Source organism: Emys orbicularis, chromosome 7 (assembly GCF_028017835.1).
Source record: "Emys orbicularis isolate rEmyOrb1 chromosome 7, rEmyOrb1.hap1, whole genome shotgun sequence".
In the NCBI taxonomy this organism is placed as follows: Eukaryota; Metazoa; Chordata; order Testudines; family Emydidae; genus Emys; species Emys orbicularis.
In genome coordinates this window covers 19249303-19261558 of record NC_088689.1, presented here as the reverse complement: position 1 = coordinate 19261558, position 12256 = coordinate 19249303, and the positions used below count along the sequence as shown (strand labels likewise).

The 12256-nt window shown below is 41.8% G+C and overlaps 1 protein-coding gene across 1 annotated transcript in view; it reads right to left on the bottom strand.

Annotated features, from left to right (window-relative positions):
* The window catches only part of PLEKHA1 (pleckstrin homology domain containing A1), an 84637-nt gene extending 74066 nt beyond the window's left edge, over positions 1-10571 (bottom strand). Inside the window, exon 1 of the mRNA XM_065407403.1 lies at positions 10502-10571. The gene's annotated coding sequence lies outside the window, so the exon portion shown is untranslated. The remainder of the gene's footprint in view (positions 1-10501) is intronic.
* Positions 10572-12256: the final 1685 nt, after the last annotated feature.

Genomic DNA, 12256 nt, shown 5'->3' with positions numbered 1-12256 from the left:
CCTTTGGGCTTGTCTTTTTCAGCACAGATGAGCATTTTAAGTGTGAAGCTGCTTAGTAGAAAAAAAACACCTCTACATAAAATCTGAAATGTTATTAACAATTAGGAAACTTTAAATAAAAGTAGAAAATATCCACTTTGACAATTTAAGATCATAAAATGGAAGTGAAGAACTAGCAATATGTAAACAAGAAATTTGATTTAAATTAAAAAAAAAAGTAATAATAAAGATTTTAGTCATGATTTGTATCCACCCTAGAAAGTAGAGCTCCAAAAGGGTGCTGAGGAAAATGTGGGCAGATAGGAAAACCATCAAAACAAAACCAAGAACTGTTTGAAAACACAAGGAAAAGGAGAAAGTGACAACTCTCAAGGCAACTGAATTACAGGAGAGAATTACTCTTGCCTTTTTTTGAAAGCAACCTGAGCAGAAAGAGTAGGGTGAAAGACAGACTGCAAGGGACTGAGAAGAGTTGGGAAAGTGAAAAATAAAGGTCAGCTGGTCTAATACACCAGTATCTTTGATCCTACATAAAATACATGAATTGAAAATGCATGTACATTTGTGCTTTAATGCAATTTCTATATCGATAGGGTCTGAAAGCAAGACAATTTAACACACATTCTGAAACTGGGGCCGAACAGTTTATTGTGTCTGGTAAATCTAATCTATATAGTGTATTTATATATTTTTGTTATCAATAGAGCACCTTATGCATATTACTAGACACTTGAATATAGGAGCTCGGCACTGACAATATAGCAATCTAAAGCTCCTGTCTACACTGACCTTAGAATAGGTTTTTAAAAGATATCTTTATATACAGAATCCTGTATATTTTACAAATGTGAAACACAAAATAATGAAACAGAACATAAACAAAAAACAAAAAAACAATCTGCAGTGGCAGTACCTGTCCCATGAGGCTGGGCTAAGCTACCCATTCCAGGCTTTGCAACCTGGCACATGGGGTTGCAGCACAACTGACTAATTTGGCCTGGCCCCACCCCGCCGCCATCAAGACTGAGGAATGGCTGGGTCGAATCTGAGTGGTGCTAGAGCCTGTGCACCAGATTGCAAAACCGGAAGTAGGGAATTTGGTCCAGCACTGGGGGGACAGAAGCAGCCACCGTGGGAGAAGTGCAGGGCAGGCTCATTCTTAATCCTCCACCCCACCCAGGGTCTCCCAAACCCTGGGATGAGGACCAGACATCCCAACCCTCAGGCCTCTCATCCCTCTGGGGGAAGAGGGTTAGTGGGGGAGGCTGGGGTTCCTGGGACTAACGGGGGGCTGGAGCTCAATGGAGGATGGATAATATTTAAGGGGGGTATGAGAGGGGTTTCTGGGGTTAACAGGAGTTTATGGGAGATGAGGGTCAAAAGGAGAGGGGGGAATATGTAAGGGAGGATGGAGGTGCCTGGAGTGGGGTCCTTGGAGTCAGCGATGGAGACCGGAGAAGGAAGCAGTAGGGGTTGGGAAGATCCATGGTGCCCCATGGTATTTATCTCACTAAGTAGGGACAGAGAAGTGGGGATTATCTGGGAGCTGAAGTACCAGATACATTTCAAGGGGGGAACTGACCAGTCCATAGTGTCCAAGGTATTTTGGGATGGCTAACTGTCGTAGGGGTTGGTGAGTGTCTCAAGACATGGAATGCTTAATGCATACTTCTAAAGAAAAATAATAATACAGTATTGATAAACTGGAATTTATTCAGTTTTTATTTGTATACAGACTGAAGTATTTTATGTAAATACAATAAAGAGAAATAAAATATCAATGGATAAAACAAAAGAAATACCCCAAAAATCAAGAATTTAAGAAGGTCCTACTTATATATACTTGTAACCAAAGGGGAGTTCACAGTGGGACTTCCTAGTATTAGAGCATGAACCAGAACCCCATCTATTCCAACAGATTATAGGTTTCATCCTAGCTCTGGCTAGCTTTTGAAGTCATGTTACTATCACCTCAGATATACTACAGTGATAAAGTTCATAGAAGTAATAATCAGGCCTGGCCTACCTCATGTTATTTGGATCACTCCATAGTTACATTGGCTCATACCACTCCATTTTTTAGCACATGCTGGGGATGAGGACTCTAAGCTCCCTTCAACCATGACCAAATTTTCATACCATTACTTCACTCCTGTTTTCACCACCCTTAAATTAACAAGTTAGTTTCCTTCTCTGAGCCACCCATAATAAGATAAACATTTGGCATATAGTAGAAAACAGAGAAAACCCCACAAAATAATGAACTCCTATAGTCTGAAAGCACTGACATAAGTACAAAGTTTGTTAGACAGTATGAAAATACTATTGACTGCAAAACTGACTTAACTGTGTATAAGCTGAATTAGCTTGAAAAGTCTTAAAGAACAGTTAAGGTAACATTTTTTAGCCCCTCCCAAAATGAGAATTCACACACCAAGAAGTATGAGCACTGTTGAAGAAATAGTTCGAACATCCATGAAACAGTTCTTTTGAGATTCTTGATACTAGTACATAAAGCAGTGCACAAAGGCATACGGTTGCATGCCGGGTAAAAAAAACAGTCTGCCAAATCAACTGTTGTAGTAGAGAAAAGTTCAGTTTATTATATATCCTCCTACAAGAGTTAAATATACTTGACAGTATCCTTTAAAGTGTAATATTTTAAGACTGCTCATTTTTTATAACAGACTCGATGACTAATAACTGTGTTAGTACACAGCACTTAGTACATTACATTTATATAGCACACTTCATCCAGAAAGATCCCAAAGCTCTTTATGTACTGTATAGAACAGGGGTCGGCAACGTTTGGCACGCGGCTCGCCAGGGTAAGCACCCTGGCGGGCCGGGCCAGTTTTATTTACCTGCTGATGCGGCAGGTTCGGCCGATCGCGGCCCCCACTGGCCGCGGTTCGCCGTCCCGGGCCAATGGGGGCGGCGAGAAGCCGCGGCCAGCACATCGCTCGCCCGTGCCGCTTCTCGCCCCCCCATTGGCCCGGGACGGCGAACCGCAGCCAGTGGGGGCCGCGATCGGCCGAACCTGCCGCATCAGCAGGTAAATAAAACTGGCCCGGCCCGCCAGGGTGCTTACCCTGGCGAGCCGCGTGCCAACGTTGCCGACCCCTGGTATAGAATTACTTCACCCACCTCTAAAACAAACTGGCCTTTACATTTATTTTTGTTTTGGGGGAGAACATTGATTCTCTTCCTACACTCTTTCAAATATAGGGGATTCAACAGATCAGATTTCATTTCAAAGTTTTTTGGCTATAAGTCCAACAGAACTAGTAAAAAAGTTGCTAGCTAAAATTTGAGCTTTAATACCCTAACTTTAAAGCACAGCCCAAATGCAAAAAGGATACATTTAACACCACCACCTCACTCAGACAGTTGCTTATGTATTGAGATATGAATGTTAGTAATGACAGTTTTTAGTGTTTTCCGCTCTCTCCTTTTTAAAAAGATCTATAAAATTGCAGAGCAAACAAACTAATAGAGAGTGAGCTACAGTCTATTCCTTCTGTGCATCAGATTTGTTTACTAAGCTCTAATCAGTTGCAACCACATTAAGGTCACTCAGGGTTGCACAGGTGTCAACTCAAGGCACAATTCAAAGAAAATGAATGTGCATAGCACCACTGAGGTCAAAATTCAAGATACAAAACTAGGCAACTCAAGACCAAGTCTGCAGGACTGAATACAAGTAAAAATTATGCTTTTCTAATGAACTGAGCATCTTTGATAGTACAAACACACACACAATGGAACCGCATATCTTTTTAAAAAAAATAGAATTGCAGTTCTACCCAGCAAAATATTTTCAACAAATTTGCCTTTATTTTCTCCCCTCCTACTGTAGATTTTCAGTCCATGCCCCCTTGTATGCCCTTTCCCACTCTGCTGTCCTATCAGCCTTAATGATACCATTTCCCTAGCATGGCGGGTCCCCAAAGCCCCAGTTTTTGTGCCCTCTTGGATTCCTCCCGCCCCTGCCCCCTTCCCCTGCTTCTTGCAATCTCTAAGGTACTTATCTGATCATCTTATAACTGAGGCACAGAGACTAAGTAGCTTGCCCAAAGTCACACAGGAAGTCTGCAGCAGAGCAGGAACTGAGCCAGTCCAAGGCTTGCTCCAAAACCACTGAACCAACCTGCTCCATGTAATGCCTAAAACTTCGGATTTTTTCTAGTCAGTCAGGCATAAGTTCCAACCTGGAAACTGTTTAAAATGAAGGCCATAAATGTGCACAAGACCTACACCTCCCTATTCAGATAACATTCGGTCAAAGCTAAATGGCTAATGTAATTCTTTCAGTCAGAAAACTTAATGCAGTTCCTCCAACATTAGAGAAACACCTACACATTCTAGATGCTTCTGCAACTCCTTTGAAGGGGAAAGTACTCTTCAATGTTAAGAAAATGAACCAAGTTTCCTTCTGTCATAGTAACAAAATCCTGGTGCTCTACTTACCACTAACTGGAAAGTCTTTTTGGCAAAATAGTATACCAATTCATAAGTAAATGTTTACACAAATAATTAGGTTTCATCATATATTAAGAGTTCCTTAAGCCTATAAGAAAGTTATTTTAAATAGTTCTTCAAAGTCATAATTTCAAAGATCCCCTTAAGAGTATGAAAATTTATTAGAAATAGAGCCTTGCTCATACCTCTTGTACTTATTCATTTCAATGTCTGTACAGAAATCCAACTCACTTGAAAAACTGAAATTTCTGTTTTTTTCTGACTCTCCCATTTATATATGAAAAAAAATGTAAACACATTAATGCAAAGCAAAAGATTAAAAATTAACTGTAATATGAGTATTTTAAAACCCTGCATGTCTGACCATAGTCACTAGGATTCTGCTATTTATTGTTATAGGTCTAATCTAAGCTCATTCACTTTTGAAAAAGATTGCTACCCATCAGTTTCCAGAGATGTTTAATTATACTTCAGTTATAAAAAACTTGAAGCATGGATTATTTTCAGACTGCCAGCATAATTTGGATCTTAGTGACGATATTTTAACTATTTCTCCATTTTGTACAATAGTAGTTATATTCTAGGCAGCAAATATCTGAGCTACCACATTTTTGGCATTAAGGATCGTGAATTAATTATACTGTGTGTTCTCATAGATCTATAAGACAACTAAGAACAAGGATTTGTGGGGCTCCAAACTCCACTTGACCTTTATAAAGATATTTTTATATTATGCTAATTATTCATCAAACAGTTTTACAGAAAAGACACTGTCTCTCATCACAAGCTACTGTTAAAGTCAAACGCTGACAGACTATTATTTTGACAGATTGTTGGAATCAAAGAAAGTGCACACTTCCACAGGCTGAAAAGTTTCCTTGCTGTAAGATTTATTGATTTTCCACAAAGTTCCTGGCTTGCTGAAGAAACTGTTTGCTGTTATGTGCATCATCAGTTCTGCAAAACCGGGCCCCAAAAACTTGAAGTAACAATTTAGAGACAGTCATGGAGTTTTTAGCAATACACTAAATTTTGAATGTTTGATGTGCTTGGCACTACTATAACCAGCATTTCATTCTCTATTAAATGAAGAGACTTTTTATGCATATAGGCGATGCCCTAAACTTTTCCTATACTACCAATCTACAAAAATTGTTCTGTTGGCTTATTATATATTTATCCTGTGGTATAGTCACCCTTTATTATTCTGGTGACAAAACCTCCTCTCCTTTTGTAATCCAGTCAGAGCTACTAAGAAAAGTCACAGCCTGCACTTGAATAGCCTCTCCTCTCCTCCCTTCCCTCCCCTCCCCCCGTCATGCTTTTCCCTTTTACAATTAATAATTAAGCCAGGGAATAAAAAGACAGTCATTTTTTTCATACCTTTGACTCAATTTTCCCCATGGCTTGATAGGGACATCAGCAGTTTATTTTTATTACAAAATTAATAGACCACCACCTACAACTTTGCAATTAGCCTTTACTATTGGAAGTAGCAATTTTTCACCATCTCAAACATTTAAGCCTATGCAGTATCACCATATATATTATAATCAATTGTTACATACCTGCATGCCACTAAGTCTTTTATTTACATTGCACTGTCTATTCTAAAATATCCCAAGATTCTTCACAAATTTATACTGATGAAAGATTTCCTTGGAGATATCTAGAGGTGGATGAAGTTAACAACCCAACTGTAATAACACAGAGGAACACACCAGCTTAAAATAAGAAACAAAGAATACATTTTTCTACTAAAACTACCAGAGTGACTTTAGGTAAGTTGGATTTTTACCCAAGGTAACACTTCTACACTTGTACAATAATGCTGAGTGATCTTTAAACCCCTTCATTTCTGGTTTAATTTTTTTAAAATTTGCTGGGAATTTATCAGCTTTTATTCAAAAAATGTAAAAAACAGTAGAAAATTGGTAAAAACAGAAAAAGGACAGCCGATGTGAGGGGGTACGCATTATGAGACAGCCGAGGAAGCCTTCTGCTCCATGCAGCAGTCAGGCCACCTCAGCTGCCAGGACCCAGCTCCCTGCTCATCTTGCTCCCACTCTGGACAAGGGAAGTGAATGGGACTGCGCTGAAGGGCCAAGGTCGGTACGGAGCAGAAGGCTGCACCTTTTTGAGTACTGGCCCTCTTGCAGGACAGCGCCCCCTCCTTACTCCTTCAGCCCTGTTCGCTTCCCCTGTGGACAATTCCTGGGTTCCAAAAAAGCCAAAATTCACGTTTAAAAAACAAACAAAAAACAGTAAAACCCAAATACTGGCTTTTTCAAAAATCTGGGAATTTTTTATTAAAAAAATAAATAAATAAATAATCGGTAAAAACCAATAACGAAAGGTCTTAGAGATCATTAACAGCAGCAAAAGCAACACAAGGACCATAAACTGTAAAGTTTTAGCCCAAGCAGACTCCAACAATATAGTTCTCCCTAACACCATGCTGAGGCATTAGTTCAGTACTGATTCACAGGGAATAGCGACAACTACTGAATCATCATTTTCTGTAGCACAGAAGTGTTTCTGAGGCTACATCTACACTACAGCCAGGATCAACGTTCTGACCACCAGTGGATCAATTTCAATTTAGCGGGTCTAGTGAAGACCCCCCCAAATCAACAGCAGATCTCTCTCCAGTTGACCCCTGTACTCTACACCCCAATGAGAAGAGTAAGGTAAGTCGACAGGAAAAACTCTCCCGTTGACCCCCCGCAGTGTAGACCCCGTAGTAACTCGACCTAAGGTACGTTGACTCCAGCTACGTTATTCATGTACCTGGAGTTGAGTAGCGTAGGTCTACTTACCCCAGTAGTGTAGACGTAGCCTGAGACGTCTCCCATCCAATTATTGACCCACCTAGTTGCTGCTAACACAAACAGTATCAAGTTTTTTAAAACCACACCTGTCCAACCTTTATTTATCTTACTATTGTTATATTGAAGATAAATGTTTTCTTAGTCTTTTCCAGTTTAATATAGTTTTTCTTTTCTGCTTGTTTACTTAGTGTAAATGACTGTATATAAGATACTGTCAAGTTCACAGTCTCCCCTGTACTGTCAGTTATGCCTCTGTCATCTCATATATATATATAGAGAGAGAGAGAGAGAGGTTTCAAAGCCATAACAGTTGGTAGGGAGTCACAGGGACAGGTGAAGTATCTGCTACTACTTTTCACTCACTTTTTGGAAGTTACTAGATTTCCAGAGGGTACCCCTTTAATTTGTCAAAAATTACAGGCTCAAAACCCACAGCATAATTGAAAGGAATAATCCTAACCAAAGTCTTAATACTGTCTTTGCAGACTGTTGAATATAGTTCAGAATGAACTGAAAGCCCATTGGTTGGGGAGGGAAGGGGGTCAGGGGGAGAAATCAACTGATGGACAAAATAAGTATAGACATGGGCCCTACCTTAATTAAAATGAAAACTAGCTTTCAAATCTCAGACATTGCAGATAAACTCACAGTTAAAAATGTGTTATAATAATTTAGTTTATGACAATCAGTAAAATCAACCAAGACCAGTTTTACCTTTAATCATACAACAATTGGAAGTTACAGAGCAAAGCCTCATCTCAGACAGCTTTTTGTGCTGCACTGTGGTAAAGTGTAGCTTAAGTCTATAAAACGGAAGTAGACAAATACAACAGATTCACATTGTGACTTAATTGTGCAAAGCTATTGCTTCCACTTGTGTGGTCAAAACTGTTTGTTCAAATATAGCTCTGTCTTCCAGCATAAAATATATTATTTAGCAGTGCATAGAACAAGGCAAAGAATATAAACTTATCTCTTCATTAAAAAGGACTACAAAGTTCATATAATGAGCGCAATAATCCAGTGACAAAGCAGATATGGTGCAGTTGACTTCAATACAAGTATAATGGCTTACTAATATCTTTGGAAGTGACTATGCTTTTGGGATTAATTTACTCGTGGACAAAATCTAAATGAAGAGAATCTAAAAACTAATGCTTTTACCTTAAGTTTAGTTTTGCATAAGCAACTGAACAATCTTCACAATACCATTATCAAATTCTAATAAATGCAATAACTACTAAAACCTCATCCACACTTGGAACTGAATAGCATTTGTTTAAATGGTTTACACCAAAATGGTGTGTCTGGACAATAAAGATCAAGCACAACTGTTTTAAAAACAGTTTGACTTTCATGGTTTAGTTCCCTTGTAGATGGAGCCTTGAAAGGGAAAAGAAAAAAAAAAAAGCAGTTTGAATGGGACAGCATTTTCTTTCCAGGAATGTCAACAGGTACTACATGCTTTTTAGGAAAGTTTTGTACTATGTTTATTCAGGCTGTCATATATGCTTTCTTATTCTGACTACTTAACTATATTGTAAAATTCCAACAAAATTGAAATCTATATGCTTGTTATCTTAAATTGTAAATAAAATTAGATTAGTTATAGTTTTACAGCCAGACTTTACCTACAGTCAAACAGGCAGGTAAATGCATCATCCATTCATAGATATTTTGCTTAGCTAAATAATCAGCCCAGATTCCAATCAAGTCACAATACCATGTCTTAACCACAGGATTGTCTTGCCAGTCTGCCAGTCATACTAAAGAAAAGTTTTTTCCTAATGTAAGACAGGTCCATGCAAAGGCCAACCCCTTCAAAGCTACATCAATCTGGAAATTCAATGAGTCATAACCACAATTTTCATCTGATCTTTAAACTGCAGTTTGAGATTTCAATGTCAAATGCAAATATAATACATATATGTAAAATTTTGAAAAGCTACATGATTTGATCCCAGTATGCATACCTCTCTCTCACACACAGACCAGCCAGCATGTACTTCAAAGTAGATAACATCAGAGTTCGTGTCATATTCAGAAGACACAAGTTGCAAAGAAAAATGAGATCAGCCTCTTACCCCTGGGGTTGTTAGAGTCTCATATGCTTACCAGGTTAATTATACCATAAATGCATAAGTTTTCCCCAGGGTAAAGTCACTTTGAAAACCCTCACCAAAGCAGTGATTGTAAGAGTGAGCCTGAAACACTTCTCATACCATAAAGCTACTAGAAAACAATGCCTTTCTTCACAAGACTGAATAGTAAAATAAAGTATTTTGCCCAGCAGTAAAAATAAACTCCCTCCAGCCACACAAAGGTGTCCCCATACCTTGGATATCTCCACACCACCCACACTCTGCTCACCACACTCAGAAATACACCTCTGTGCCCCACACCATACCCTCAAATATCCCCCACACCTCATGCCCAAATACTCCCACCCAGACACTACACTTCCGACCTCTCACCCCTCTGCCCCATCCAGGCACCATGTCCAGAAATACCTTTCATCCACTGCCCCTACACCACACCCTCAAATACCCCTCTGCCCCCACACTACAGCTCCAAACGCCCCCACCCATTCACTACACCCTGAAATGCCCCCTGCTCCACCGCCCCACACTCTGGTCCTCTTTCAACCCCCTCCTCACCACGCTCAGAAATACCCCTCTGCCCCCACACCTCACCCCCAAATGCTCCCACCCAGACACTACACCCCCGACCCCTCTCCCCTGTGCCCCAACCATGCACCATACCCAGAAATACCTTTCATCCGCTGCCCCATACCCCACCCTCAAATACCTCTCTGCCCCCGCACTACAGCCACAAATGCCCCCACCCATTCACTACACCCCGAAATGCCCCTGCTCCACCACACCCCAAATACTCCTCAACTCCCCACCCCGCACCACGCCCTCAACTACAGCTCAGCCCTCTGCCCCACGCCCCCCAGCCCCATACCCGCAAATGCCCCCACAAATAGCCCTCACCTCCCACTCCTGCCATCCCCTCACCCGCCCATCTTGCCACATCTCCCACTGCCCCCCACGCCCCACCGCTGGGCCCTACCCCCACCTCCGCACACGGGGGCCCCGTCCCCACCACCCACACCCCTTCCCGCCCTCGGGGAGCCTCTGCTTGGGGAAGCCCAGCCCGGCCCCTCCCGGGCGGCTGCTACTCACTGGAGTCCAGGGCAGGTCCGGAGAGAGAAGGGGGCAGCACACAGCGCGGCTCCCCTCTGAGAGCCGCCGCCGCCGCCTCGCCCACTCCGCGCACAGCGCAGCAGCCCGGCCCGGCCCGGCCCAGCGCAGCGCCGCCGGCTGACTGATGCTTTTTTTTTTTTTTTTTTTAATGAAAAAACTTTATTCGTTTCCCGCACAAACAGCGGCAATGGGAGAGCAACTGGACCTCGACCACTGCGCATGCGCCAATAGCCCCCCCTCTCAACCCATCACCTCCAATCAGGCCGCCTAGAAGCACAGGGAAAGCCGTTCTCCTAAAGGTATTGGTCAACGCAGGGCGGGAGGGGATAGGCCATAGGCCGCAAAGCATCGTGGGACGTGTAGTCTCTAGAAGGGCAATCCCGCTGAGCTCTAGCCACTGAGAGAAAAGTGGAGCATTGCATTCTGGGATTTGTAGTCTCGGTGCGTCGAACGGCAGGGCTAAGGCGCCTGCGTGGTGGTAACCCCGCGGCACGCTTGCTGAGTGCGGCCAATCCCTAGTGTCCAAAAATCACGAGGCAAGTCTCCTGAATAATGAATTGGCCGCACAAACATGAGATTCTAAAAATAGTAAATTCTGGGGTTGTTGTTTTTTTGCCTGGAGGTTTTCGAGCTGATTAAGGTTCCCATTTCCAAGCTTTTCTTCCCAGGTGCAGGGGCAGGGCATTGATTATGTTAAATGAAAGCTGACATTCTCACATAAGCAAAATCATGAAAGTTGGCAACAGTCTAGACGTACTTTACGGCCAGGACCACATTTCTGTATTGGACGAGGGCAAGGCCTTGCTTGTTTTGACACCCATGGTCTCCACAGGGCTTCACCTCTGTACTGGAACTGGAAGGCGTACGGCTTGAGAACAAGTGACAGAAATTCCTTTTTAATGGATGTGTAGATGTATAGAGAAAAAAGCTGTACAGAGCCTTACCTCGAGGAGGCTTTAGGGAAGGGCTTTGCATGCTGGGAAGCAACTTCTTTGTAGAGCCATAGCTCAGATTTGGATGCTGCACAGCCTACTGAGGCCTGTTGTCTCTGACTGGCCACTGCTGTCAATTGGATCATTATGACTCACGGCGTGCTACAGCCCCTCCTAGGGTGACCAGATGTTCCGGTTTTATAGGGATAGTCCCAATATATATTACCCCCCACCTCTTGTCCTGATTTTTCATACTTGCTATCTGGTCACCCTAGCCCTCATCTCTGTGGGGTCACACTGTTGTGTTATATTACAAATCAGAAAATGCTTTCAAATTGTAAAGTGCTGTATAACAGATATTAATGCACAATAATTTGATAGTTGATGTTTTCTGTCATTTAGAGACTATTGAGGGGATCAACAAGCATGTGGACCAAGGGGATCCAGTGGATATAGTGTACTTAGATTTTCAGAAAGCCTTTGACAAGGTCCTTCACCAAGGCTCTTACGCAAAGTAGTAAGCTGCCACGGGATAAGAGGAAAGGTGCTCTCATGGATTGGTAACTGGTTAAAAGATAGGAAACAAAGGGTAGGTATAAATGGTCAGTTTTCAGAATGGAGAGAGGTAAATAGTAGTGTCCCCCAACTTGGGTTGGGCTGCTCTTAGAAAAATTGTAAATTTGCTCTAGTCATTTTTCCTATGAACAGTTATAGTATAAATAGTCATTGCATATATAATACAATGAGAATCCTGGTGACTGACTTCTTCTCATTAATAAAATCTCCATTTGTCTCCTGCTGC